Source organism: Rhopalosiphum maidis, chromosome 2, assembly GCF_003676215.2.
Source record: "Rhopalosiphum maidis isolate BTI-1 chromosome 2, ASM367621v3, whole genome shotgun sequence".
Lineage (NCBI taxonomy): Eukaryota > Metazoa > Arthropoda > Insecta > Hemiptera > Aphididae > Rhopalosiphum > Rhopalosiphum maidis.
This window is the reverse complement of record NC_040878.1, coordinates 37492001-37517043: the sequence shown is the minus strand read 5'-3', so window position 1 is coordinate 37517043 and position 25043 is coordinate 37492001. Positions and strand designations below refer to the sequence as shown.

Sequence of the window (25043 nt, the reverse complement as noted above, 5' to 3'; positions counted from 1 at the left end):
TATACAGCGCGCGGCGGTGCGTGCTTGCGTACGTAAGTGCGCGTGTGGAAACTTTGGCAACAATTCCAGCGTCCGCGCGTAATGTGTACGATGTGATGTGTACTGCACATTGTAACGTAGTAGATGAAAACGAATCCAATCCCGTATCCCGTCTGTGCGAGGGTGTGTATCGTATGCGATTACGATATACTATATATTCTCGACCCGACGAAAACGGAGGAATATATTTTTTTCGACTTGTATAATTTTATGTATGATAATAATTTTTATTGTGCATATTTTATAAATCGACATTCTGCAAGGCGCTCTTGTGAGGCCCAAACCCGACTGCAGCGGGTCTCCGCAATTACGAGTGCTGCAGTATAAAATATAATATTATGTATTGGTCGCTGCTGTTGTATTACAATATTATTATGCATACCTATCTCCTCGTTCACACCACTGTGGCCTAACGTATTATATTTTATGGTATGCGTGCGATCAGTTCGGGAGGGTTTATTTTTTGTAATTATTTAAACGGTAATCATCTTAGCTGCAGCGTATATTATAGTATAACGATTTACGAAAAGAATAACCTATGGATTAGTTAATTTTCCCGCACCCCACGAAAAAAAACCCAAAATTAATTACAACTCGTCTACTCTCTGTATATGTTATAATATTATGATGGCGGCGTACATATTATTTAAAGATAAAATTAGATTTTTTAATAATTATACTATACACATACTCTTATATAATTTGAGACCAGAGGGCAAAGATTACGTATTGCCCAATACTAATTCAATGGATATAATATATGTACGTATATAATATATATTTATTGATAATATTAAAAAATCATAAAATCGTCTGTTATAATTAAATATTTATTCGTATATCATACTATAGTGTATAGTAATGGCGCACCAGATTTTTTATAGAATATCTTTATTGAGAATAATGTTTAAAATACGAGTTTCTTATATCCTAGTTTTAATTTGGATTTTAATTGTTCATTAATGTCAATATGCTGCGAAACTTTCATCGCATCTAAATACCTATATGTTATAGAGCACGCATATGAAACATTTCGCTCGTATAAAAATTATTATTACTATTATTTTTATGGATTACTTTAAACACAATTTCAATTTAATAGATATTCCTAAATAATAATGGTGCGTTTAAAAAATACGCCGCAGGTAGCCAAAGAACATAACACTTAACAGCACAGATAGTGCATGCAAAAATGGTCGCATGAACTTTTTAAGATTACAAGAATCACGGTCGACGTCTCAGACACATCGGCAAGTTTAATGACTACATGTGTATAATTATATATATATATATATGTACTAAGGTCTGTGTGCGCGCTGTGTGTCTTAATTTATTAAGATATGATATAGATATAGTGAAAAAAATTTATGAAAAAGTTTCTATATTGATTTATAATTTAAATTTCATGGAATACAATTTTTTCTCCAGACCTCCACAGTGTCATGATAAAATTTTCGGCGTCCGAAAATATATTAATATAAATATAGTATAATGGTATAAATATTTATATATAATATTATATTGGATGTATGTAAATATATGTGTAATAATTATCTGATCGAAAACGGGGCGATTAGGATAGATGAGAAAAGCACTGTTATGTTGGAAGGGAAAAAGAGAGCGAGTGAGAGAGAAAACGAAGCGCATCGGATCGGGTTGCATAACTTCATCTGTTCCGGTGGAAATGGGGAAAATAATCGAGAGAAAGGAAATGGTGAAAATCAGTATGAACCCGATCAAGGTCATGGCCGCGTCGAGATTTTCCACTTAATCCGTTGGCTGTTGCTTGTATTACAACCGTAGGTTGGACACAATATTGTTATAATATTTAATATTTTATTAATATGCATATATAGAGCTCTGAGAGAAAAACCGCCACTGCGGCAGCGTGAACACAAACCGTTTAACGGATTTCGTGTATGTTATTATAAAATATAATCTTATAAATTATAATATTATATTATATATTATACTATAGGCTAGGTGTCTGCGTTTTATTTAAATCGATTATTTATTTATTTATTTATTTTTTTTTTTTTTGGGAACCACTAACCGGTCCTGTAAACACTCGTCAATGGGAGACCAGGCGCCCGAGCTACACACGAAATCTGGTCTTTCTACTAATAAACGGTCACACACACGCGCACCACAATATATACATGTATACATATGCTCACATAATATATACTATACTATACATGCTCGCACAAATGCGGTAGCGGTCAATGGAAGCCTTCCTTTTATTTATATATTATTATTAATTTTTTTTTCTATCTAACGGAGCTGTGTGTGATAAATCTTAATTTATTAATGTCAATTTATAAGATCGGAAAACACTGGAGTGCATATGTGAGTCACTTTGTATATACGGAGATAAGTCCTACTTTGTGAGTGTGTGAGTAATGTGTAATTATTATAGGTCATCCCGTGTCAATTGGATTTATTTTGAGAAAACCACTGGGAACCAATTAATTCTTGTTTGGGCATGGGTTTATTTATGTATGTATTATTATTTTTTTATAATATTCGATTTCATTAATAACACTATATTACATTACATTATTATTGCTGCGCACCCTTCTTTGACAAAAACAATCATTTTTATTTCTCTCCGAGCGCGTATTGTGCGTGTCACCTTATTGAGAAAATTGTAATAGCTTGTCAGCAGTTTAATAAATGTGAAACAATATTCATTATTATTATTATTATATTTAAATTAAATAATTTTGCCTATTAAACACAAACTAATAATATGTGTATTAATACGTGTACACATTTTCTTCGTCCACAGAGTATAATATTTTAAATAAAACATTTTTTAGCTTTTCCAACATAACAACAATTTATCTTATATAGTTTTTAATATCTTCACACGAAGGCAAAATCACGACACACAATATTGTGTACGGTGTATATACGTACTTTTCGTTTTGTTTATCTATAAATGAGACTGTATTCACTGGACAAATATTACCTAAGACTTGAGTACATCATTAGCTTCATTATATAATTCAAAATATAATGTAGTTGTTCATCGTTGCAGTATTTTAAAAATTGACTCTTGACTGGAACAATTAGATTTACGATTTTCTGATAATAGGTATAGTCGAAATGTTTTAACACCATGTGATTTTTGCGTTGCAAATCATAACTAATTTAATTACATTTGTTATAATTCAATCGAAGGTCAAAAAGGAAAACATTTCATCGTCATATTAATTTTAAGACTCAATTACGTAATAACTATAATTTTCGCACGTGCATGGTTACGGATGTAATTTAGGCTGTTTTATAGGTGTTTTATCGTATATGTTGATGATAAAGCTGTAACGCGTTTAGCAGAGAGAAATAGAGAATGTATAGTTAAGCGAAATACATCAGCTATTGTAGTTTTTGTTAAATTGTTGAATATATTATAAATTAATAAATTAAAATTTATCGAGGAAATTATCCACCAAATGAATATACATTGAAAATATTTTGTAAATTGTATTTATATTGTCGGAGTTGGTTAATTGATTGCAAGAAAAAAACCGTTTTAAAGTTTCATAATTGTATAGTACATACAAGATACAGCATAGGTTATAAGTAACCTTCAATAAATGCGAGTGTAGATTATAAATAATACATAATATGTAGGTACCTAAGTTTTATAAATACTAGTTTTTTTTTTTAAGCGAGTGGGAAAAAGAATCCCGAATCATATTCACTGCACTAAAGCATAAATATATTTTTTATTTAACTTCGTTTGAAAATTGTATACAAGTAATAAATCCGTAGATGTGTTTTATTATAAAACCATTGTTTAAGACTTTTCGTTGGTGTCACTATTATTGCAGAATGTACCTATATATATTCATATTGTATTGCTTGTTGCTCTACAGTAGTTTTTGATAATACTTTATATATAAAAATATTATCAGTTATCGTTTCGATTGATAATACAATATTTAAATTTATATCATTTTGAACACTACGACACGTACGTATACGCGGTATAATATATAGCTATAATAATATATTTCCTTAACATAATATATAGTACTTTCACTATTATATGGATTGTACTTGACCCGAAAAGGGTTGGAAATTAATCATTATTTTCTTATTTTTTAAATCCTTGAAACAGTCGATCGCCATCTAATACCTAGTATATCATAGTATTAATATATGTTTATATTAGTATACCAACTATAGCGCTGGAGAAATTGTAGGCTGCCCGCAGAGTCTATCGCGAAAAATAGCCGTTCTGTGTGTAACTACGTCGCAAAAAAAAACCACGCATAGGTTATGGGTGTTACACAACCGACAGGAATGAACTAGTCAGAAAGGAAAGAGAAAAAACTGCCGTCTGTATATTACAAGAGGTTATATTATGTGCAAACGAACACGACCAATAATAATATCATGTTATCTCTGACCCACACGTTGTATTACAGTTTATGCTTATATATTATTACTATTATATTATTATGTATTGTATATAATGGCTAATGGTGCTCGTGCGATTATAATTATATCTTATAATAATATTATATTATTATTATGACGTGCTAATGTGCCATTTGTGTTATTTTATTGTATTCATACGATGGTTTCCACGAAGTAATTTGACGCAGACCGGATGTGTTAGTAAGTCTATAGTGCAAAATCGGGATGAGAAAAAATTGCCTAAATCATTTGTGACAATATATTAAGAAGTAGGAGGAGAAGAACGAAGGAAACGGACGGAACCCGTCGTAATTGAATAATATGTTGTACATATGTGGTATACGCGATCATAATGTGTCATGAACCATACATCATATATTATTAGTTGCAGTACATATTAAAATAAGTATATTATATATGTTACGTTTTTATTATGCGTATAAAAAAATAATAATCTTATTATAGTTCGGATTTACATAATACACACGCACCTATCTGCAGTGTATGTTTTTTTAACTTAAAACAAATATATTTTTATGAATGAATGGCCCACTTATTTTCTTCATCAGCCTATCTATAATATAAAGTTATAAACAAATAATACATTTAATCTAAAACTTATAAACTTTTATTGTACCCTATATTACTTATATTATCTTTTAAATACAATTTTTTTTATAGATGTTTTTGAACATCAGCACAAATTATTATATTATTATAATATGAAATATAATTGTAGCGATAATATGTGACAATTCAATTGTTGCACGCGGTCGAACACATTTAACATGCTAGTGTAAAATCTCGTAAAAAACGTTGTATATTCACCAATATTATATAGGTATCTAACAATGATATATTATGTATTTGTACTTTGATCATGAGACCTTTGTAATAACTAATACTTGATATGTTATATACTATGAGACTATATTATTATTAGCGACCCTATAGTGACTCACTAGGTGAATATTGATATTGCATTACTTTGAATAATCGTAGTAATGGTTAATGAACAAAATGTAAATCTAATCAAAGAATTGTTTAATGTCAGAATTTGTTTAAAATGTAATAACTAATAAGCTATAAAATTACTCAACAAATTAATTGTCTAAAGCGAACCCACATCCTTTAAATGTTTTCTTATACGTTTAAATACTAATTAATAATTAGATTTTTTTAAACTTTATTCGTATGTATAGTTTATAAATACGTAGTATATTCTATTTGATGTAAGTATTTGGAAGATTTGACACTAAAATAATAATAATTTTAATAAGCAACTCTCAAATTCTATGTAGGTATCTGGTATACGTATATAATTCATAACAAGTAAAATTATGAACTAATTGAATTATAGACAATTTGTTTTACTCTATATTATGTCAGTCGTAGTAAGTTACACCACATACACATTTTATAATATATATATATATATTTAAAAAAGAAACTGCATTATTTTGTATACATTATATTATTAAATAAGTTAAATCCATTAAATATTTCAATATTTTTATTTAAATCATTTTTCATGAATTAATATTTTATTTTCATTTTAATATTATCACATATATACATATATATATATGCGATCAAAACAAATATTGTGAAACAGAATTTGCTTATACAACATTATAAAGTAAAATATGCATCATATTTCAAATACATTATTTTTCTTATACCTAACATATCACATATGACATGGAATATGGTGAAATTCTATCGTAGATACTCAAGTACTTTAAATAGTTATGCTAAACTCGTTCTCATAACATATTATACTTAAAATATAATTATTATTTTTTCTACAGATAATAAAATTCGTACAAAATACAAAATTGTTGTCTGTTGAGTAGGTGCTTATTGGAAAATTACTAATACTTTAATTTAAATATTATTCATTAAGATCGACTTCATTCTACTTTAAAATGTTATGTTTTTTTTTTATAATATAAATAAACAGAACTTGTATCTTTTTTAAACTTTTAATAATAAAAGTAAAAAAAAATTTAATATCGATGAAGAATTAAAATTATTAATATATTTCAATAGAATACTATATTTTTTTAGTATATATTATAGTAAAAGGTTTCATTAATTCTTTTGTTAAAAATAATATGTTAACATATTATACTCTTTCGTGTATGTACCAACTACCCGCTGATTTTATGGTATAAAATGCGTGTACCATACAAATACATCTACTATTTATAATGTTTATTACGAATATTTTTATATAGATATGATGCTCCTATGTGTTGCATATTGTGACTGAACTAAAATCTTTTAAATCAAACCTGAATATTTTCAATGCAATAAGTATCATACTAGTTTTAGTTGTTTTTATATACAGTTTTATAACTGAAGAATAATTAAAAATTCATTATATTTATAGATTGATTTATAAATTTAATATCATATCAATTATTTCATTGATTTGTATAATTCTATATATTATGCATATTTAAACGCACCTATTATTATATATCATTATTTTTTTGTTTATTATAATAATTGGCTTTACATTTAGGCATTCATTAGCCTTCTATATCAGTTTTCACTTATAGTATAATATATGATATGAGATTGCTGTCTTGACGAATTAGTCAATGTTAAATTTTTTACCACTGCCCCGAAGACATTTTTATTAGTTCGTATTTATTCTATACTAAAATAGATAAAATTAATGGATTATTATTACTGCTATGCGTAGCAACGTTTCTTTGGCTTATTGGTTCTTCACAAGAGGGGAATTTATAAATGATATAAAAATTAAAATAATAATAAGTAAATGTCGTATTATATACTCGTATAATATCATATGACTATAATATGAGTTGTTGATTGACACAGTTTTCTAGTTTATGTTTGTATTCTGTATTGTTATATAATTTGTACGTTTTAAACATCCAAGAAAAAAATGATTATCTGTGGTAATACAATTAAAACATTATTATATAGCATTCTCGTGAAAACTGATATATAATGTTATTAAAATAAACGAACATTAAATGTAAATAAACACTAAGAGTAGACAAAACTAAAAAAAAATTTACATTTAGTAGCACAAAAAAAAAATGCGTTGCAATCCAATTGGTTCAAACATCATTTATTATAATATTAGTACCTATTATCATACAGGGTGATTGAATTTATTTACACCCTTACACCCTATATATCCTTAATTCTCAAAGTCATTCGCCAAGCATGCTCATCTTCGATTTTTTCTTCAATTATGCAGCTCATTAAAATCTGAGTTTTAAAATTTTTAAATATACTTATACAATTTACATATATTTAAAATCTTATGATTAATACCCTACCTAAGAGGTGTCATGTAAAGATACAAATTTCTGTTCTTCAAATAAATAAGAACCCCCACTTTTCTACTAGATATTATTCAGGAGATATTTTTCCTAAACATTTTGATATACCAAAATCAAAATTCGAACGATAAGTTTTTGAGTTATTCAACTTTTTGTTCTAAGAATATAGGTTAGGTATGTCAAATTGGAAATTTAACCAATTATTCCATCAACATTTATAATTTGTAAAAATGATCATCATTCATCATACACGATTATATTATGTATTATAATATAATGAATACTAAATCTAATTTTTGTAAAATCGTTTATAAAGATTATTATCCTTAGTATGAGAAATTACTTGTTCGAATTTAAATTTACATTATTACAAATAGTTACATCAAAATGTTGAGAAAATATACCTACTGAATAATCTCTTGTAGAAAAGTGGAAGTTTTTATTTGAAAAATAGAAGTTTGTATCACTACAAAGCGCTTATAAATTTCAAAATAATTATGGTCTAAAATTTTTTAAAGATGATAAAAATTTGAATAATTACAATTTGAATTGAAAAAATGAGTATGAGCATACTCGTTAAATCACCCTATATAATATATATTTTTATTACATTACATATTTTAATATACCTTTGAAATGGAATTCTAACCCGGTGTCGCGTGTAATATATTTTAATATTTGCGGTCCGTTTGAATAATAGTATTATTAAAATAGTAACACACTATCGTCTCGTGTAAGTCATACCTATTTAATTTATGTCATATGAATTGCGCGGAGCTTGTAAATCGCGCGCGTCAATACATCGTGAGTTCATGACGCGTGTAAATATTTTATTTCGTGTCGCGCGGACGGCGCGCCCGCCAAAAGCCGGCAGGGTCGTCGAGGAGCACTCGGCCCGAATGCACGAGCCGGTGGCGTAATGTCATACACGAATATTTAAAATAGTAAGATGCGCCCGCGATTCTCTATTTTTCCGTGATATGATACCTGTTGTGACGACAGGCAGCGACAAATGACTTTGCAGGACGGCGGAGTAAGAAAACGGGAGCACCGCGGGATCTGAGCGAACAACAAATCGGCCGCAGACGAGACGAGAAAAAAGATCCGCCGCCGGTCGGTTGTTGACATGACGTCGCCGTCGTAGCGGATGACCAGAGCGCGGCCGTCCCGCCGCCGGTACAGAGCATTGCGGCGCTGCAGCGTTTATAATAATAGTAGTGTGTTGTTTTGTGCGAAGCTCACGTTATGGACGCGGACGGCAACGTCGCACGGTCCGTGCGTACACATTATATTTAAACCACTTGTTGCCGCGTTAGCCATCAGCCGGCAACGTCGCGGCTGGCTCGTCGGCAGAGTGGGAGATCCACCTGAACAGGTTCACACACACACACACACACGTATAATATAATATATATATATATATATACGTGTGTATGTATATATATATATATATATACAATATACATATACGTATACACGCGGCCGACCGAGAGGAGGTTGGTGACTCTGGTGGTGATCCATCAAGGCCATCCGCCGCCGTTGCCATCCGTGAACAAACCCGTGATGATTACGATGTGATGATGATGATGACGACGACGATGATGACGGCGATGATGACGGCGGTGGCGTTGGAACCCAAATTCTCGGAAAACGCCGCCGCCGTACAGGTAGACACCGAACCGGTGCCGGGGAGGAGCCCTTTGAACCGGACGCCATCCGCCACCACCACCCCCGCGGTATTATACGACGACGGATCCCACACACCGGTCACAATGATTTATAACGAATAACAATAATACAACAACGTTATTATTTATCACGACGTGCTATAAACGGTGCCGTTTGTGATACTGCAATAATGCACCACGTGTATATATATATATTACTATCGTACATGGTGGGTACGTACACACGCGTAATTATAATATCGTTGTACCCTCGCGGCCTCGCCACCGGAGCCGCGCGCGTAATGCGCCGTGTCGCCGTGTCCGGCGCAAAGCAGCTTTCTTTTCCGCGTACGCGTGTGCCGCGGTGCATAGATATTTAAATCGCGGCCGGTAATCGGAAAATAAAGCACTGCAATACTACCGACAACGATTTTGACGTTCCGAGTGGTTTATGGGTAAAGCACAGTTCACCGGGGTGGCCCACCCCGTCGTGGCGTGTCCGTAGACCGTATGCGGGCGGGCGTACGATTAAACATACACGAATGAGAAACGGATATTATTGTATTAAGCTCGTCGTGGACGCGTTTAAACCGATCTCGGAACCGACGTTATTGTAATAATGTTACGTTGAACCATTGGATTTTTTTTTCTGCGGCTATTCGCCACCGCGATTTCCGTATTGCTATTGTACGTTTGCTGCTGCGGCGCCGCCGTCGGTCACAGAGTTTTCGCCGTAAAACGCGGTGGGTGCCCCGTTCGACGCGGCAATAATAATAACGTCGCATATACAGTCCGACTATACAGCGGTTGCGCCTTACAATAATAATAGTTTATAATACGACATTAATGAATAATATTATTATGGGCACATAATAACGCGAGCGTAAAGCACGTATCGTCGTATCGACAACCTCGCACGGCCAGTTGAACTTGGCAAGGTCACATTATTGTACATATTGTAATATACGAGACGCGGGCGCGCGCACCCGTTTCATCTTCAAGTATGCGTTATACTCGCTTCCCTCTACAACGATAATGATTATTTATAAATTATAATATTTACAAAACACACGCACGCGCCAGCAATAAAGTACGCGACGACGACGTGTGTGTGTGTGTGTGATGCGGTTTGCCCGGACTGGTGAACGGACGGGCGGACACATCGCCGTCGTCTCGTCCTCCGTGGCTCGTCCGTGAACGGCAAGCATAATGAGCTTTTTCCACGAGTCTCCGGGCACGACGCGTACGACGGCGGAAGAGACCGATGCGACTGTAATCGATATATTGGCGGTCCGGTTGTCCGCATCGGCGACGACGTTATAATAATAACGATAATAATAATATTAATATATAATACGATATGACGGACACGGACCTGTCCATCACGATGACGGGTGGGGGGGGGGTGTGGAGAGACGGCGGTCAAGGCGTCCAATGACAGAACCCGCAGTGTCACTAACCGATTTGGTCCGATAGATACATAATAACGCGTATTATTATTATTATTATTATTATTATTATTATTTATTGTTGTATATATACATGATGTATATACGGTGCACAACATGTGAGCGCGAAAATTTCGGTGGGCGGCGGCGGCGGCACATTGGCGGAGTACAATAGGACGTGGGATCAATGGCTGATGGGAAGATTTGTACTTGAAAAACCCGCGCCGGTACGCCGAACAATGGGTCAAAACGACGAAGACAGTATTATTATTTTTTTAAATTTACGCGTCCGGTACAATAAACTATTCTACCCGCGCGTTGTGCGCGTGTGTGCGCGTGTATTATGTTAAAAGTGTTTCGCAGCCGTTTCGGTTTACCGTCTTCGTGTGGGAAATTAAAACCCCGACGGATGACGGTCCATCGGGCTCCGACGAATCGGCCGATTCGGCGACATACACTCTCGTCGACGTTTTCCATATCGTTCGATTCGCGAACGGCGGGCGCGCGGTGATGGAGACGCGAACGCCGCGACAAGAGTGATGCGAGCGAAATAGCGGATCGGCCGACGTGAACACTGTATATTGTAGCAGCCGATATTATATTCACCGAGTTCTGACTATGTGTTGTAAATCTATCTATACACGCATTAAAATATATACCATTAGCAGGCCGCCGCCGCCGCACGATCGTATGGTACAGGGTATGCCGTGTGCACCGTTTAGGCGTTAAATTAATCGCTGTCGCTGTCGAAATTCTCGTTGTCGTATATTATTATTATTATTATTATTATTGTTGTGAGTACACGTTAACGCCTTTGGCCGCATCGCGTATTGTTCAGACGTATAAATATTGGTAATCGTAAAATAATTATTAAATAACGATATTAACAACGATGGCGTTATGTAAATGCAATAACAGTAGGTAGGCAGTTGGCAGGTAGGTAGATAAGGACGTACATAAACGAGCCCCCGTTTCGCAGAAGGAATACACTGGAGCACCGTGTACGCTGAACGATTCGTGTAGCGATAGGTCCCCTCCAGTTCGTATTGAATTTCCGTACACGAATATATTTTGACGGGTGTTACTTGAGCCGTCAAAAAATACCCGTTTAACAATTTAACAGGTAATTTGTTTACTGACAAACGATGGGCTTGGGATTATTTTTTTCGTCCCGAAAAGGTGGGTAGACCTCGGAGATTTTGACTGGAAATACATAATAAAATATAATAATATTATAATAATTGATTATACGAGCTCACCAAAATTCTATTTTGAAAGTAACAGTACAGTGTGCGTCTTCTTCTATTATGTTATTGTACTTGTTATAATATATTTATACCGGTACGCGCGGCTTAATTAATTTACCGTTAAATTTCATATAAACGTGGCAGAAAAAATAAATCGTATCACTTGATTGTACTCGTATTTGTACACACAGTAATAATATAAAAACCGTCGATGTCGCTTATATATTTTTAGTTGGCACGTTATTTAAACTGATATATTATGTTACTACCGGTGATCGTATATTTTTAAATTATTATTATGATTATGAATGTATATAGGTAGGTGCATTGTCGTTCCCGCAAAACCGCACGATACCGCTTAATAATAAAACAATCATAATAATAATAATAATAATAATACAACGGCCGTTATATATACACACCAGAGATCGGTCGCGTCGTTGGTTTTACAAAAAAAAGAACGACTGAGATCCGTTCCGTTCGACGGTAGCCATGATGTTTTCTATTTTTCTTCTTTTACGCGATATATCATGTGGATTTTTCTACAGCCCGGATGGGATATTTAAGCACAACTTGAACGGGAAGGGACGGCAGTGGCGTCAACCGTATACCGGGCATGCGGTCTATAATTAGACGCACGTACCGCTATGATACGCGTATATCGCCGCCGCGTGTTTATACGCACAGCAATAACGATGACGTATATACAGGGTGATTCACCAAGTAAGCTCACCCTTTTAAGTTTTAATTATTCATTTTGGTATTCAAAACTTGATTTTTGAATTATTTCAAATTTACTTATGAATATATTTTCAAATTCCTGAGAATTTTTTTGTACTATACTCAAGGAGTTTCCAGTGGGCTGTGAAGATGCAAAATTCTGTTTTTCAAATAAGATCTCCCATTTTCTACTAATAATTATTTAACGGATATATTTTTTCTTAACATTAGGGCTCGGAACTTAATGCACTTAAAAAGTACTAAATGTGCATGCACTTATGCGCTTAAAAAAGTATAAATATGCTCTAAAAATATGCACTTATATTTTATTTTTTACACAAAATTATTATTTGTAGAAATATTTTATAATATATTATAAATACGGAAAAATCAAAACAATAAAAATAATTAAATAAAAAAAAGGTACGATACAAGAATATCTAATTATATCTCTCAATATTAATGTATTTATTTTTTTATTTACTAAATGTTCTTACTAAATCTTTATAAATTATAAAATATGCTCTAAAATCTAAAATTCACTAAATATGCAAAAAATATGCACTATAAACTTTTGATATGTTTTTCGTAGTTTCTTAGAACAAATTTCTAGGTCACTTAGCAATAAATCTGACAATTAAAAAAAAACATGCAAATGCAACAACTTCCGAGCCCTATTAAACATTATTAAAATACGAATAAGTATTTTTTAAATTATTTAACTGTTGTGCTAAAGATGATATCTGAAGGTTTTAGTAATTCATTTTAATTTATCAATATTTATATATATATATTTTTTAATGATCTAGATACAATATTGTAACATTTATTAAACATTTTTTGTAAAATTATTTTTACATACATTACTATTATCTTTAAAATAAATATTTTAATAACTACTTGTCCGAATTTCAATTTAAAATTAATCAGGTATGCTTTAAAAATTTTAAAATAATTATTCACTATAATTTACGGTAAAAAAAGGAGTTCTCATTTGAAAAAACTGAAGTTGTACATTATTAAAGCATAGTACAAAAAAAATGTTATGAATTGGAAAATATATTAAAAAATTTCATAAATTATAATTTAAATAAATTCATTATTAAATCAAAATATGGGGGTGAGCATGCTTGGTGAATCGTCCTATTTATATAACGCACGTGTATTATATTATATACATTATAATGTGTTCTATAATAATGCGTTTGCACGTTGTCGACGTAAGAGAACCTTTCAATTTTCGTACCGCGGGTGGAGTACAATTTCCGAGAGGATTTATGCGCTCTTATGTGTGTGTGTAATTTTTTTTGTACAATATTATATTATGTTAAAGAGTGTAAAATCGGCGAGGTGTGCGTATGTGTCGTGTATGCGTACACATTATATGAGGTAAAAATTCGCCGCGGGACGCCAATGCGCTGCGGCACCGCGACGACGTTAATATTCCGGAGAAGAAAGAGAGAATGAGAGAGAGACTGTCAGAGCAATACGTGTAGAAGAAAGACCGACTGCCGACTCTATATCACGTTTTCACGGACAATAAAAATAAAAACCCAATTTATCTCGTATATATACATAACAATAATAATACCACCTACGACCTACCTATTTAGATGGGTACCTATATACCACCGGTGCCGGGCCGGTGGTCGCGCGACCTAGCTCTGGTCTGGACCCAATTCAGGTCGTATAACGAGACGACGACGACAATGTACTATGTACATAATAGTGTATTATATAATATAATAACGCAGTTACAGGCGCACACAAGGCACAACACTCACACTCATACTGCACAATATCAGGCATAAACGTCTACATCATAGGGTGTTCCGCTTTCCAAGTCCCCAAATGGACCTCGGGAATAATAATAATAATAATAACCATCCCGTCCTGTTTACAAAACAAGTGTATACAAAAAATAAGAAAAACCGAAATAATATACATAGGTATTTATAATATAGTATAGGTACTGTGTTTATATTGTACATATCAGGGGTGACCAACATGACTATGTACGCCAGTTACATATATTAATGCAATTATTTCAAGAGTCAAATTATCCAATCTGTACTTTTATACCACAAAAATAATAAAGACAGCTAACATCCGATAAACATATCAAATTACGAAATATGAAATTATAAAATAATAATAATAAAAACATTTTTTTTTTTACATAAATGTATGCAAAAAAAATTAAAATTTTGGTATTTGTAAATAAGACCGCGAGCCGCATACGTCGATGAAGAGAGCCGCAATTTGGCCACCCCTGGTGTATATATCATGTGGTGTATGAGACGGTTTCGGGTTGATACTGTGCATAGTGTACAGTGTACACCGGCCAGTGGCAACGATTTTTCTCACCAAACAATAAAAGTGCATCAGAATTAATTATTTTCGACCAAAAGTATCCTAGATAAACGTTCAAAGACAACGTTCACGGTGTTGATAGCGTGTAATCTGGTGCCGTGTATTATTAATTCTATAATTTACTCGTATTTCGTATTATATATCGTGTGAATTCTATATATAAGTAGGCATACAAGTACTTATAGTAGATATGTATATATATGTATTTGTTTTCCTAGTGACGTCATTGTGAATTGGTGAATATTATTATTACTTATGTGTTATATACAATATCGCTGTTGTATTCATTCAAACATTGTATGCATATAAGATATTCATATTTACGATAACATGTTATAAGTATCAAGTGCAGCGTGAACTGTGAACATCATCGTTCATTCGTCTTGACTATAATATTATGATATAAAATAAATTATTTGAATTTTTAAAATCAATAAAAGTAGGTGTTACACTTTGAACATGTTTCAATTTTTTGATACGACCACGAATGAAAAAATAATCAAAAATGAACAAATGAGCGAATATTGTGCTACACAGGTCAGACAATATATTGGTACCTACGTATTAGCTTTGAAATAAATTCAACTAGAAAAATAATTCACGTGGACAAATCGTGCTGAAGAGTTACCCATTCCATCATATTATAGTACGCATGTTTTATACGAGTTTACTATCATAATTTACTTATACGTATTTCGTTAAGTTTGTGATAGTAGTTTTATACATCTTTTCTTTACAGATTAACTAATAATATTATGTTTTATAATATGGATATACTTATATCTATATTAGCGCATTTAACGTCTTGGCTAGGAATATTTGTATATCTACACGTTTTTTTGTATGCCATTTGGATTTGGTATTCAAAGTGTTTGATAAAATGGTCAATATCTCATACAATAAAACTTAAAAATAAAAAGCTAATCAATCAGTTTCTAATTACTAATTACAATTCTTGAAACTATCTCAATAAAAGTAGGATAGGTACAATATAATATACATAATTGATGATATCAAATGTCAATAATATAGATAATGGCGTGGTAATTAAAATATAATACATGTTGAATATATCTATATCAATATAGACTATCGAAACTGTCACTTAATCCTTAATCGTATTCTGTTAATTTGGTATTCACACCGTGCGAACCCAGAAATTGTATACAAATTTACTTTCTAACAAAATATAACATTTATAACCATTTACTAATATATACACAAAAATAAACGAAAATACTTACCATGTAGTTATGACGTATGTGATATATATTTTGTATACCAACGTGAATAACATTACTTATACAATAATATTTCGAAGGCACACTATATTATATTAATTGTCCACGTAATAATAAATTACCTATTATATTCGTTTCCAAATGGGTTTACCGTACACCATACACAGTTTCGTATAACTTTGATAAGTATTATGTTGGCGAATAATTTCAATTAATTTTGTCTTGGTGAACACACACACGTAGGTATCTATCTCAAAACAACATATTATTGCCGCAGTGTAAAAATGAATTAATCTTTATCCTATATGGTACCAACTTATCCAAAACAGTAGAGTGGCGGTTCTGCATTTACTATGTTATAATATGCACGTCTAGAGGATTAATGCGCATTACGTTATATGCAGGATATTGTGTTTTATCTCGGTAAATTGTACTTTATGATAATTTTATTGTGTTTATATTAAATTACACATTCATAACATTTGTTCGGACGGTGGTGTATTTTTGTAATACCGCAGTTTTTACAGTTTTTTACGCGCGCGCGTTATTCATTTTAGTGTGAGGTGTGCGCACCGTCAATGGTAAACATGTTTTCCGCGATAGTTTTCCGCTGAATTACGTTCTTTTTAAGGCGCAGTCCGCCGTTCGAAAAGCTAATAAATGGCTATTTACTCCTCCGTTGGGAAAAAAATATTATTTAACGTGCAACTGGGTTGTACACTTGTCGTACTTGTATTTGTATATTAAATATATAATGAGATTAAATCTTGAAAACAATTTAAAAACTTCAATGTCAATTTACGAACTAAAATACGTGATTAATTTATGGTACAATAATGTACAATATTCTACTGTTTTTTTTCTTCTATTGTTTTGTTAAGTCATTGATTAAAAACACCGAGATAACCCACGTATAATACAGAAAAAAACCAGCAGTAAATATTTCAAGCAATGCTGTATTAGTCGGTGCATGATGTATTTGAGCATACATATTATTGTTATGCACCTATACTGTCTCATAATAATATATTATTATTATCCATAGAATAAGATAAATATATTATATAAAAACAATACGGTATTGTTATTGAGTTAAAATTTTGCTTGTGACTGATGTATAGTCAACCAAAATACTTTTGAATAGTTCTTTTTATTTTTAGTTGTACATGGGCGCTATATTTTTTGATTGGGGTAGGTTATTACGTATTTTATAGTATGCCAAAACGTCCTCAAAGCTTAAATCCATCACATCAATGATTTTGAGTTATGATCGATTTACTAAAAAATGGTCTTCATAAAAAGCATTTATATAATTGTATTTTTTTCACTGTTTTACGATTCGCTTATTTACACAATATGACAAGCTTTATAAATTAATCATTTTCTAAAGATTTATGATTTAGAAGGATACACATATATAGATATATAATATGGTATACATATATATTATATCTATTGACATAATTATGTTATATAACGAGCTATATATTATCGCGCGTAACTGCAATTAACTAATATAGTTATTTAATCAACTTTTTTATGGTAAAATCATGATAATATATTATAGACTCTATGTCATGTTCGGTTCCAACATTAAAGTCCCTGGCTTAGCGTCAATGAGGGTTCCCGATGTGAAGTAAGTACAGTCGACAATGTCATAATATGTCAACGACGTACTTTTTGTTAAGTTTTAGATGCAGTTCTTCGTTGAGTAGGTACTATACAATCTATATTGTAAAATTGGATGCTTATAAAGCATTTTGTTTTTTAAACGTTCGGTGGTAACGTGTGGACCGTGTATATGTGTAACGTCACGCGCGCTGAGCTGTTGCTTGCCCTACTAATGGTGCAACAGTGCAATGAGGGAAAACAAAACAAAAAAAAAAAAACCCAGATCATTAAATAAATCTCTCGGATCAGCAGTCACACTCGTGTTCGGCGTAATTGCTGCTGTCGTCGAGAAGTTTTCCAAGTGTTCAGATTGTATAATTGATTTAAATTTAACACACGTAATTATTATCACTGCAGTCTGCGACGTATAATTTTTCCGCGGGTCACACAATACGGACACGGGCCAGCGCGAGCGAATGAACGCGTCATGTGTACACGCGTATTCGAAATAATAATCGTATAATATTATAATAACACTGAAACTTCTTGGCAACCATGTCGTCGTTATAATAATAAGCTCGTATAAACCTCGTATTGTATATACTTACAGTATTATAGTATAATATTATGTATGTGTAATTTATTTTTTATTATTTTTATTGAAGCTATTAGATTACCGGTAATTTATGTTCGGTTTCCATTAAAACAATTTATCATATTATCGGATTGTTGTTGTATAGTTTTTTTTTCATTTTGTATAATATACACAGTATTTTTCTTTTCTATCTGCATCGTCCCTCTCTTTTTATCTCTCAGTCTCTCCAATCTCTCTGTCCGTCTCCCTTTTATCTACAACCGTTTACGATGTGCGGTCTCTTTCTCGCCATATTACATACGTCGCAATATCCCGGCACACCATCGCCCGTCATAAATGCGCACAGTATACACAACGACGTTTTATAGTCTTTACTCTTTATACACCACTGCGGCTAATGCAAAATGCGCTCGTTGTATCGAAATCTTGTGGGAAAATCGCGGGACGGTGTAGGTTATCGCTGCAAAGTCTACCGCAAACATTATCATATTGTAATATTATTATTCAGTATTCACGTGAAACGCGTACTTCGCTTCAACCTCGTCGTGGTTACCCGGTCACGGGTCGTGGCGTAAACGACTGTTTTTTCATCTCATTTCTCTCTTGTCGTATAATATTCTCCGCGACCCATTGCAGACTCTTATTGCGCACATGTCGTCATCTCTTGTCATCATATTGTGTATTAACAATAATCGCGTAAAAATAAAGTACAGATTTATCTGTTACCTAATACCTGTACAATAATTAATATAGAATAGCAGTAGCGACCGGTAATACTTGCTGATACGCGAGAAGTACCCTATTATAATATAAAAAATGGTAAAAGAGGAAAAATAAAAATAGATGCAACGAGAGAAACCTGTTAATTATTATAATCTTTATTGGGTTACTTCATATCGTGTACTTGCGTGTGTAATACGTGTTTAGAACGACAACGGTTCACCACACGCGGGACGACCGCGCGGAGAAGGGGCGATACTCATTGGGCGAGGCACGAGTGTGTGTGTGTGTACAGCTGACAAGACTCGGTGTACCTCTCGTGTTAGCGTGTATAATATATAATATATATGTTATATATTTCAAATACCTAAATATAATAATATCCATGTACATACTGATAAATATGTGATATATAATATATGTATTATGGTGTTAGTGTATGCTGTATAACACAATAATAAAAATATATACTAGGAAATAATTTTATATTGTCTGATTATCCGTGATGATTCATTACGCGGACAATTCGAAGGTTTCAAGTTGGTACGTGCATTATTTTAACTTTATATATCAATTCTATTATTACGTTTATATAATATGTAATATGTAATATTATAATATATAATATAATAATATAATAATATAATAATAATAATAATATAATATGCGTGTTATTAATGTTAACGTGAGAAAAAACCATTGAGAGATATCAATAGGAAAAATTGTTGAAATAACTTATTTCCGATTGGAGAGAGCGAGGGCATGCCCAATGCTTATCCAACGCCAACCCCCCGATGAGAGTACCTGTTGCGTACATGTATACGAACTAAATTTTTCAAACCTCTGTTGTGCGTATACACGAAAACGAATAACGATACTATTATAACAGGTATACTCACAAACGGACATCGCTTAAAATATTGTGGTGCAACGAAAGTATTGAAATACGTGCTCATCGGGCGTGTGAGTGTATTATTTGCGTTTTCATCGAAGTCTGTCGGCCAGTCATTCGGTTCATTGATTATTTGTGGGGTGGTCATACCAATCGTATACATTGTATGGTATGAAAAAAAGTAGCGGCTATTATATTATTTTTTGCTGCCAATAATATGAATCGCCTAACCCGCGGGCCTGTGTGATCTGGAAGGGGAGGGTGCAATAACCGATCCTTTCACGATACGAGGTTACCGCGGAAACGTATATACACCGGTGTAGTTTTAAAAACTAAATGAAAAATCTGTATAATAGTTTAAAAAAAAAATGATAATAATAATAATCTATTATTACCCAACACGAATCTTGCCCGCCAAACACGCATAAATAATAATACTAAAACGCGTGTTAGTTTTTGTTGTGATGGTAACTGGTTGGAGAAGAGGGGCGCGATATAGACACTCCAATTATAGGTGTTATCGTTTCCAAAACGTACTGGCATTAATCGATATACCTCACAAAGTTTTAATCAGTGTTGCGGGACGATCTCGGTTAGGAATATTGTATTATTTGAAATGTACAGGAAGGATTAAAAGAACAGTCGCCGTCGTCCAATGTCCCGACAATCGAGCGCAAGCCGACGAACCGGTTTCCAGCTACAATATAATAATGGCCCACCACGGCACTACTATAATATAATAATACTATAAATATATTGCCGACCGCACACGCCGGTCCGGTACAGTCGGATTTCTTTGCGACTTGTGTTCTACTCTATACATAATATATTATGTACAAGGTGGTCGGGTGTGAGCAACGAAGCTTTCCGCAAAACAACTAAAATTCAACGTACCGGCACAGTGGCACCCGTTTAATGTGTGCCAGTGGTTATACGAGTGTTTCTGCCAACACTATACACGGGCGGACTTTTGAATTGATATTTGTCGGAGTGCGTCTCATACAATTTTTATGTATTATAATAGCTATTTTTTTTTATTTGGACTTTTGAAGAAAGTTTTATTTTTACTGTCAGAGTCGGAAAATCTGTGGTTATATTGTGGCCAAAAATGTTTTTAGTGCAGTTAACAAAACATAAATGGTTAAGGTCGACTTAGAGGTCTAAATTCATTTTATTTTGGGTTAGGGAGTTATACGAGTACGAATACAGTCGAGTAACAGATACAATAACACTATACTATAGCGGTACCAGAGACACCAGCACACGGGCATTTATATGTATTATATTGTTAATTATTCTACAAGTACCTATAGTCTTACTGAGAATTCTGCCGACCGCTTGTCCGAGTTGATGTTGCACTGTTTAGACATGGCGTAGAAATTTTAAAATCAAAGTCACGAATTGAAATGTTCAAATTTTAAACCCGTCCACCTGTTATAATAAATATATGATACTAGTGTTACGGTTCGTACGAAATAATCGAAGTACACGCGTTCAAACGTAAAAAAATCACAGCTCTTAAAATAAAACATGAGTCACGGTTTTGTTTTTCCGCCGCCGATGATGATAATAATATTACTATTGTGCGCGCTAACGATTATTTTAATTTAATATTATTATTATTATTATTACAATATAATATTTGTGTCGAGTGTGCAAATAATATAAATTGCAAACAACGTTATAGACAACGGCGATAGCGGTGGCAGTAAGTACTTAATATGAGGTAGTTTTTTGTAATTTTTTTTTATCTCTGAAGGAAATGCCTCCTCGAATAACGGATTATAATATTAAATGAACGCGCGCGCGTGTGTGTAATTTTTTTATTAATATAATATAATTCGATAAAGCTTTTTATGATTTTTGTGTGTACAGTGAAAAGGCGGTGGCTCTAAGATGAGATAAGGTTCCACATCGAAGGTCGGCCGCTTATCAAACCGCTCGTATGCCGAACAATAAGATGCCATTTTTATTTATCGTCACATTGTGTACTATTATTGTTGTTATTATTATATTTATTATTATTGTGTGTGTGAGTGTGTATCGTTTTGTGTTGTCGTATACGTAAAAAAAAAAAATAAAAAAAACAACTGATTAAACGGAGCGCACACGAGTGTAGTTATTTATATTCGCGTCGCCCAAAGACCGTGGGAACGGTAAGACGCGACGGTGGCGACGACGTCGTCGACGGCGGTAGAAACGCCGCCGCCTCACGACGTTCGACGCAGTGGAAGAAGACCGACTGAGAAAGGAGAGAGAGAGAGAGAGAGAGAGACAGTTAGAGAGGCTGCAATATAATGTATAAGTGAGTGAGGGTGAGACGGGGGAAAAGCGGATCGACGAGCGTGTGAGAGAGAAGATTTGGCCCGAACCGCCGTCAATAGGGTCCGATTGTTAGCGAGACAATATTTACGAGCTCGAAATGTTGACCGTGTGAGCACGTCAATGATAATTGATAACCGTGTGTGTGTGTGTGTGTGTGTGTGTGTGTGTATGCGCGCGCGTCTGTTTTGCCGAGTCGAACGGATTTACGTATTGGGTCGCTTCGTAAAATATATTTTTCGTCGTCTATAACATAAACGTCTCGCTGCTTCACCATTGACCCTTGTGTAATATATTATAGTCCTCGCCGACGTCGTCGAGAGCAGTCTCGTTTCGGGCCGGCCAAAGGGATTCGAGATTTCGTCGCGCAGGTTATAGGGATCACGGTTTCCCTCCATCAAAAATTTGTATATCCATTAAAATATTAGTGTCGATCCCAGCAAATTGTTATATAATCTGCTACGATATTGAATAATCAATCACATATTTTAAGTTTTTTTTTATAGTCTACGAGTATGTGTCGTATGCCTGTCTAACGTCTCGTAAATTAAAGCAAATTTTAGACTAAGAAAAATTATATCGAAGGTACAGAACGTTCTAAAACGCTCCTGCAAGACCACCGATAAAAGTTTAGGATATCGCGCGATAAGAGATGATAGCTGCAGCACAACACGGGGTACAGTTATTATTATTATTATTATCATTATAATATACTGCTATAGTCGCAATAAAGTGTTCGAAAGATATACGCGGGGACGGAAAACAGCGATTTGTTTGGTATACCCACCTGCTGTTGTAACGATATTATAGTATATTGTATATATACGTATGTATGCGATGTAGAGAACATAGGCCAATGTTGAAAGATATCTACTACGATGATTTACACGTTCAATATTATCCGTCGAATGTGTCGACACGACACGTAGACGGATATTAAAATGTATATACGTGTATATAGTCCAATCCGGCAATCCAGGCAATTGGTCGTCTTCGCGTTATATACATAATTATATTGTTGTACACTTATACGCCGCGCAGAGGTGTCGGCGGCGTAGTACAACTGCTACACAGAGGTCTGAAAATCTTACCACCGCAGTCGGTTTGCGGCCAAATGTATTCCCCGGACCCGACGCGTGCACTTACATATCATTACGAAAATATGCGTAAATACAATAATAACGCCATGGTTAAAAATTTTAACCTAAAATAAATAGGCTCGTCTGTACATTAGATTTATTCACAAATATTAAAGTCGACGTCGGCGCGTATACACATCACGATGCAGTACATAATAATATTGTGTACAACGTGTGCTCGTCTGTTTCGTCGGGTCGTGTGGGCGTCACTTTTGAGAAATATCAGACGCGCCGGCAATAATAATATTATCGAAAACTCGTAATTCATAATATTATCATTATACGTTGTTTAGCTGCTGCGGGACGTTAGCTGCTGTATATTATTATTATACATATACGCTTGCCAATACCAGGTCAGTGCGCCTGTAAGCCTGTAATCTGTGTACGCATTATTTATACAAAATTATATAAATAATATGTATGTATACTGCACAGAGGTACGAGTAATTATTATCGTTTCAGAGTTCAGAAGACGGCAATAATTCGAAATGTTTGTACATATACCTATACAGTATATGCTATGCTTAGTTTTTAAATAGTGTAAATAGCTGGCACGTACTGCGTATACAGCTTCATTATGATGTATATCCGGCGCCTGTGTATTATATAATGTAATATTATGATATATGTGCGTGTATTATTATACATGATGTATGAGTATATTATATCGTTTTCCGTCGGAGCGCGCGCTCGTATCAAAATAATATATAAACTTGGTTAACGTGGTTTTTTTTATCGGGAAATGCACATCCACGAATGTATGTGACGCGCATTCTATAATGCCGTCGAGATCTGTAGCAGATAGCTCTAGACGATCGACACAGTCACTGATTATTGTAAACGTATTTTTTGAGAAAAAAAAAAAACAAAAACATTGAGCATTTTCTGCCGGAATACTCACTAAAATTATAGGTACTAAACTGATGTTTTTCGAACACGCATCCGCGGGAAACCGACGCCTGCGCTGACCAGTGTAAATCTCATAGCCCGCCCCGCCCGCGCGATTACTCAAGTCAACTTAAAACTAAATTATTAAAACGGTGACTAATGTCGAGTAATATATACGTATATATAATATATGTATATCATATGCATTCACGTACTTATACTATTAGTTAGGTTTTTGTAAGTAATAGGTCAAGTATCCATTCAAATAACGCGTTATTATCGTGTAACAATTAGTTTTCGCAGTTATAGCCACACTACGTGTACTCATCTTTAATACAATATAATATTATATTATATTATATAATATTACCATGCAATAATATA

The 25043-nt window shown here is 33.6% G+C and overlaps 1 protein-coding gene across 1 annotated transcript in view; it reads left to right on the top strand.

Annotated features, from left to right (window-relative positions):
- The window catches only part of LOC113553539 (transcriptional coactivator YAP1), a 36873-nt gene that overhangs the window by 6993 nt on the left and 4837 nt on the right, over positions 1-25043 (top strand). The window lies entirely within an intron of this gene.